Source organism: Erythrolamprus reginae, chromosome 6 (assembly GCF_031021105.1).
Source record: "Erythrolamprus reginae isolate rEryReg1 chromosome 6, rEryReg1.hap1, whole genome shotgun sequence".
Lineage (NCBI taxonomy): Eukaryota > Metazoa > Chordata > Lepidosauria > Squamata > Dipsadidae > Erythrolamprus > Erythrolamprus reginae.
In genome coordinates, this window is record NC_091955.1 from 15689233 (window position 1) to 15696939 (window position 7707).

Genomic DNA, 7707 nt, shown 5'->3' on the forward strand with positions numbered 1-7707 from the left:
CGCTGAATAGTTGCAGCCTCTGAGGCTGCCTCCGCCTCCAGGCGAAGGGATCTCCTCGGTGGGCGGCATCGGAGGCTGCAGCAACGCAGCTCCGAAAAGGACCGGCTGTTGGTCCCTTGAAGCTGCCGCCGCTGCCGCCTCCATTCGGGCGAAGAGATCTTCGCAGTGGGTGGCGGCGGTGGCGGCAGCTTCAAGGGACCAACAGCCGGTCCTTTTCGGAGCTGCGTTGCTGCAGCCTCCGATGCCGCCCACCGAGGAGATCCCTTCGCCTGGAGGCGGAGGCAGCCTCAGAAGCTGCAACTATTCAGCACCGAGAAAGACCGGCTCTTCGTCCCTTGAGCCCGCCGCCTCCACCTCCATTCGGGCGAAGGGATCTCTGCAGTGGGCGGTGGCGGCGGCAGCTTCAAGAGACCAACAGCCGGTCCTCGTTGAGCTGAGCTTCCTTTGGCTTCCTCCGAGGCGGCAGGTGAGCTTTGCAACTTTGCCTCGAAGGAAGCCAAAGGAAGCTCAGCTTGGAGGCGGGCCTGAAGCCACTGCTGCCGCCTACTTCTCCCCGCGCTTTGGCCGCACCGGGGCCAAGTAAGCCGAGGTTAGGCCTGTCGCCCCCGGCTCCAAGCGCGGGGCCTGGGCGGCGGGCAAGCATCGAGAAGGCCTCGCCGTCGCCTGGCCGGGGAAAAGCTCCCCTCCCCGCGATCCGGCCGTTAACAAGTTAGTGCGCGGGGGTCCTGATGGCTTGTTTACTGTCCCCTCCAGACGCTCTTGCAGGGCTTCCAGGCTCCCCGTGGGGCAGTGAAGAAGCAAAATAGCAGTACTCTCCCGCTGTCTCTGCCCCTCTCTTTCTTGCTTTATTTCTCTCTCTCACTCCCTTTCTATCTCTCCCTCTTTCTCTTTCTCTCTCTCTCCCTCTCCACAGCAGACCCCCCCAACGCAAAAGTGCCCAAACGCGCGCAAACCTCTCCGGTGCAAAGCAAAAAAGCGGCACTGGAGGGACCAAGACGGTCTGCAGCTGAGTGTCTGGAGGAGGAGGAGGCGGAAAGCCAGGGGGCGGGGAGGAAAGCAATTGGCCAATTTCTTTCTCGCCTTTAGGGAGAGGAACTGTTGCTGCTCTGCCATAGGGTGCTTTCCTCCCCGCCCCCTGGCTTTCCTCCTCTTCCTTGCCGCCGCCAGACGCTCAGCAGCAGAGTGGAGGGGAGATTCGGGAACTTAGTATATAGATTGTAAAATCTCGTAGGCTGCTGCGGGCCGGGCAAATGGCCTCAGCGGGCCGCATCCGGCCCGCGGGCCGTAGTTTGGGGACCGCTGGACTACTGTAATGCTCTCTACATGGGGCTACCTTTGAAGTGTTCGGAAATTTCAGATCGTGCAGAATGCAGCTGCGAGAGCAATCATGGGCTTCCCAAGGTATGCCCATGTTACAGCAACATTCCGCAGTCTGCATTGGTTGCCGATCAATTTCCGGTCACAATTCAAAGTGTTGGTTATGACCTATAAAGCCCTTCATGGCACTGGACCAGAATATCTCCGGGACCGCCTTCTGCGGCATGAATCCCAGCGACCGGTTAGGTCCCGCAGAGTTGGCCTTCTCCGGGTCCCGTCGACTAAGCAATGTCGTTTGGCGGGAACCAGCTCCCCCCAGATATCAGAGTTGCCCCCACCCTCCTTGCCTTTCGCAAGCTCCTTAAAACCCACCACTGTCGTCAGGCATGGGGAATTGAAATTTCTCTTCCTCCTAGGCTTATACAATTTATACATGGTATGCTTGTATGTATGAGTGGTTTTTTAAATTGGGGTTTTTTAGATTGTTTTTAATATTAGATTTGTTTACATTGTCTTTTTATATTGTTGTTAACTGCCCCGAGTCTTCGGAGAGGGGCGGCATACAAATCTAATAAATAATAATAATAATAAAAAGAAATAAAGAAAAAATAATTTGGACCAAATGCTCAGGACACTTGATTAAATTGTTTTAAAATTATGCACATTTAGTTGGAGATCTGTTTATCTCATGAGACCTAGTACCAGTAGTCCTCTGTTAGGTCATTCCTACAAGAACCACTATAAGAGAATACACTTCCAATTAACTGAGATGGGTCCAGGAGAACAGGATTGATAGTATCAAGACACTGAAATGTCAAGGAGGATCATAGTGTCATACCCATTCTGCCTCCCTTTACTGAAGTTATCTACCAGCATGACTGATTTTTGTCTCCCAACAAGGAGACAAAAGTAATTTCACTAATCTAATTTGCGAGAGATATTAAATCTCTTTGAGCCAATAATGGTTTTGTGGTGTTCAGGTCTAAAAGGATTATATTGAATCACTGAATGTGAATGGTTTGTATGACTAATTTACATGGTATAAAAATGCTGTTTTGGGAATTAACAAATAGCAGAGTTTTTTTTTTAATTCCTTTGTTAATTTGATCCTCTTGTATTCTTTCCACACCGATAATTTCATTCTTTCCCCTCTGATAATTCCATATCAGTTCCCAAAGATTTCCTCAAATGGAATATAATCCAAAGAATCTAAATATTCTGGCAATTTGAACTAGAATATCTACCACATGTATAAACAGATGTTCATAAGTAGCATTCAGGAGAATGTATCGGGCTTAGAGCAATCTTCCTGAACTTGGTGTTCTTCAGATATTTTCGGAAGTTCATTGCTGTAAACAAACAAGTCCAGGGGTGAATCTTCTGCAGCTACATTTAGCTGTTTCTGAGAAAAAGTAAAGCAGCCTTTGCCCTTTGCAAGAGCAGCAACACACTTCCCCTCTGTTTCCCTTTGTGGTGGTTGGCTCTGGCCCAGCTCCTGCCCCAAGGAATGTGGAGGTGGATGTGGGGGAAACATCCCCATGCCACAGATCTGTTTTGCTCCCGATAGAATCTCTCGACGAAGTCTCCTCTGACGAAGGAAGCGTGGGTAGCAGGGAAGGGGGGAGTTTGGCAGACAGCCCAGGAGGAGATCAATCATCCTTATCATCCCTGGATTCTGAACAAGAACTTATGAGAGATCCACGCATGCGTAGAGTGACGCATAGGAGAGAACAACTGAAGGATTATTACAGGAGATTAGTGAGGCCACCTGTGGTTGGGTGGGGCTGCTGTAATTAGTGAGTAATTAGAGTGCTGGTTTAGCCTTGTGGAAGTTTATCTGCTTCATAGTTGTCAAGATCGTGGTTTTGCTGTTTCCCTGTTCAAGACTGTGTGTGGACTTTCTGGACTTTGGAATTTGGACTCAATTTCCCAGTTACTGGGTGAGAAATTGGCTTGCATTTAACCTGTGCCTTGTGTGTACCAGAAAATCCCTTTGACATTTAAAAAGGGAGTTTTTTCTGCTTTTCTGTTGATAAAAATGTTTGGTTTTCCTTCTATCGTGTGGTGTGTGTCTTTCTGGACTAATTACCCTGTAATTACAGGCCGGCAGAACACCCTTGCTGGATTTTGTTTGGCTCAAGACATCCTGGGCACCTGCCCAGACAAGTGGAGCTTTATCTCTGAGTTCCTGCTAGCACCTCTTTTGGCCCAGCAAGTCCAGGACAAGTGGACTCGACGCCATCTTCTTACTTTCTCTGAAGACAGATGTGGCACCTGTCAAGCCTGGCTGATGCCCTCTAGAAAAGGGCTGAGAATTCTCAGTCAAGAAATGCTCTGTCTTACACATTGGCAGAGCAGCAACAGTTCCTCTCCCTAAAGGCGAGAAAGAAAGGGGCCAATTGCAGGCCCGCTTCCTCCCCGCCCCTTGGCTCTCCTCCTCCTCCAGACGCTCAGCAGCAGTCCCTCCGGTGCTTTTTTGCTTCTTCAGGTCTGGGATTTTGCACCGGTGAAGTTTGCACGCGTTTGGGCACTTTTGGCGTTGGGCAAGGACTCGGGGGTGGAGGGAGGGTCTGCTGCAGAGAGGGAGAGAGCCGCTTTTTTGCTTCTTTGCCACCCCGCAGGGAGGGCGCTGGCCTCTGCGCTCAGCCTGGAAGCCCTGCAAGAACGGCTGGAGGTGCTGAAGGCGCTGCAGGGCCAGTACCTCCGGGGCCGTAAGTATGAGACCACTGGTGCGGCATCCTGCCGACCTCCTGTGCGCAGCTCTCTCACACACACACCCCACAAACACCCCCCCCGTGCTTCAGCTGACGCTCGTGTGCCCCGGCAGGCACTTTCCCCAGCTGCCCTTCGCCACCTCCATATGAGCCGCTGGCCTCTCCGCCGCTGCCTCCCTCTCAGGCGCGTGGTATGAGAGAGAAAGAGAGCAAGAGAGAGAGACTCAGAGAGAGTGAGAGAGAGAAAGAGAGGGGGAGAGAGAAAGAGGAAGGAAAAGAAAAGAAAAGGAGAGAAAGAGAGAGAGAGCAAGAGAGACAGAGAGAGAAAGGAGGAGAGAGAAAGAAAGCAAGGGAGAGAGAAAAAAGGAGAGGGGGAGAGAATGTGAGAGAGAGAAAAAGAGAAAAAGAAAATGATGGAGGGAAAGAACGAAGGAGAGAAAAAGAAACAAATGAGAGAGAAGGAAAAAAAGGGAGAGGGAAGAGAGAAGTGGGAAGGAGGGAAGGAAGGAAGGAAGGAGAAATGGAGGGGAAAGGAAGGAAGAATGAAATGAATGGAAGGACGGAAGAAGGAAGGACTTTTTGGCGGGGGAGAGGTGTAAATTTTTTTTAAAATTTCTCTCAACATAATCACTATGTTTAAATTATGTTGGATTTGTAGCAATGCGAATAGATAATGCAAATCAGCTATTTCCATTTTGAATCATAATTGTAGCAAAATTACAGTTTTGAAGTAGTCACCAAATTTATTTTTTGGATTGGGGTCACCGCAACATGGGGAACTGTATTGCGGGGGTCACGGCATTAGAAAGGTTGAGAACCACTGTTCTAGGAGATCAAACAAATTTATGTTGAATAAAAGTTATCAATCAACAGGTAACACTCAGAATATCTAAACATTATTTCAGAAATGGACATATTATGTCTCTCAAGAATTCCTAAGAGAGATGATGTGGAAGGTGCTGCTACACATGCATCCTGATTGTGGCTTTCCAATCATTCATCAAACACAGAGAATAAAAATCTGGATAGTTTTTGTCTGAATAATTACTTTTTATTCTTATAGCACATAACAGATGTGTGATAATATGACAACTATGTATTTTTCTTTTCAAAATATTATACTCCATTGAAATATATGAATGGAAGAAAGTGACTCAATATCCTCAGTAGTTGAATCTGAAGATGGAGGTAAGTCATCTAGATCAGTGATTTTCAACCTTTTTTGAGCCGCGGCACACTTTTTACATTTACAAAATCCTGGGGCACACCACCAACCAAAATGACATAAAAAGACAGTAAATATTATTTATTTATTTATTCAATTTTTATGCCCCCTTCTCCTTAGACTCGGGGCGGCTTACAACATGTTAGCAATAGCACTTTTTAACAGAGCCAGCATATTGCCCCCACAATCTGGGTCCTCATTTTACCCACTCCCATGTAACATCCCCTTATAAATACAGTCAATTATCAATCATCCCTCCTCAAATTTATACTACTGTCTCATTTCTGTCTCTCCCCCCCCCCCCTCTTATATGTGTGTGTGTACTCAAACCATTTCAAAAACCAGGTGAGGGCTGCGGTTTTATTCTCTTTTATTCTTTTCGAAAACAGGTGAGGGCTGGGGTTTTTTTCTTATTATTTGGGTGCTTTTTACCATATGCTTCAAGAATCACCTCTCTCTCTCTCTCTCTCTCTCTCTCTCTCTCTCTCTTGTTTCTCTCTCCTCTCATTCTCTGCCTCAATCATTTTCTCATTTATCCTTTTTTCTCCCCTTTTTGTTCTCATTTCTCTCCTTTCCTCTTCCTATCTGTCTCTCTTGCTTTCTTTTTTTCTCTCTCTGTCTTGCTTTCTTTCAGTATCTCTTGCTATCTCTCTTTTTCTCTCTTGCTTTTCTTCTCTCGTGCTTTTTCTTGTTCTTTCTCTCTTGCTCTCTCTCATTCTCTTATTTTCTCTCTCTCTCTCTTTTCTTTCTCTCTCTCTTAGTCTCTCTCTCTCTTGTTCTCTCTTATTTTCTTTCTCTCTCTTGTTCTTTCTCTCTCTCTCTCTGTTGCTCTCTCTCATTCTCTCTCTTCCTTTCTTCTCTGTGGAGGCCGGCGAAGGTTTTCCTTAGTTTGAATGTTCCGAGCAAGCTGGCAGGGGGATGGGAAGCAGCCCCTTTACTGACAGCCCGGGACGGGACTGTGAGAGGGGTGGGCGTTCCCACAGTGCTTGGAGCGGCTAGCGGCCGGATCGCCAGCGCCGCTGCAGCCACCACTGTGGAAGAAGCCGCACCCCAAAAAAGCCGGAGAGAAGGAAGAATCGGGCGGGCGGGGACAGCCACAAGTGGAAGCCTCAGCCCTGGAGCCCCCTCGCGCCCATGGCTTCTCGTCGATGCCTCTGCCTGCCCGATCCGCGGGAGTGCTAATAGCGGCGGCGGCGGGAATAGCGGGGGAGAGGGCTCTTGTCCGCCGCCGCTATTAGCACTCCTGCGGATCGGGCAGGCAGAGGCATCGACGAGAAGCCATGGGCGCGAGGGGGCTCCAGGGCTGAAGCTCCCACTTGCAGGAGCCGCGCCCCCCCCGCTATTGCCTGCCGCCGCCGCTATTAGCACTCCTGATGCCACAAGTGAAAGCCTCAGCCGCTGCTATTGCCATCCCGCCGAGTCCCAAGCTCACCTGCTGCACAGAAGGAAGGCACGAAGAAGAAAGGCGCGAAAATGAAGGTGTGAAGAAGGAAGCCGGGACACTCAACTTCCGGTTTGGGAAGCGGAACTTGGCGGCACACCTGACCTTGTCTCGCGGCACACTAGTGTGCCGCGGCACACCGGTTGGGAAACGCTGGTCTAGAGAAGCAATGGAGGAAGAGTAAGCCCAAATTCGATCGAACACTTGTAAGAGCTCATATTAAGACTTACAAAGTGGCGCTCAATGCAGCAAGATGCGTGTAATTCAAAGTGTTGGTTATGACCTATAAAGCCCTTCATGGCATCGGACCAGAATATCTCCGGGACCGCCTTCTGCCGCACGAATCCCAGCGACCGGTTAGGTCCCACAGAGTTGGCCTTCTCCGGGTCCCATCGACTAAACAATGTCATTTGGAGGGACCCAGGGGAAGAGCCTTCTCTGTGACGGCCCCGACCCTCTGGAACCAGCTCCCCCCGGAGATTAGAACTGCCCCCACCCTCCTTGCCTTTCGTAAACTTCTTAAAACCCACCTCTGCCGTCAGGCATGGGGGAATTGAGACATCTCCCCTGGGCCTATACTGTACAGTTTATACATGGTATGTTTGTATGTTTGCTTTTAATAATGGGGTTTTTAGTGTTTTTTAAATTATTAGATTTGTTTTACATTGTCTTTATTATTGCTGTGAGCCGCCCCGAGTCTATGGAGAGGGGTGGCTTACAAATCTAATAAATAATAATAATAATAATAATAATAATAATAATAATAATAATAATATTCCTGACATTTTATCACTATCAATGTTACTAAACTGGAAATAGGCAGATTTTTAAAGTGAAGTGAGTTCTAGTCCCATTTTAGGCACAAAGCCAGCTGGATGATCTTATTTTTATTTATTTTGTCAAAACATGTACATTGGTATAAACATAAACAAAAGTGAAGTAGGTACAGGTAAATTTGGACAATATAGGCCAGTAAGACAGGGACAGTAGGCAAAATGGTGTGCTTATAC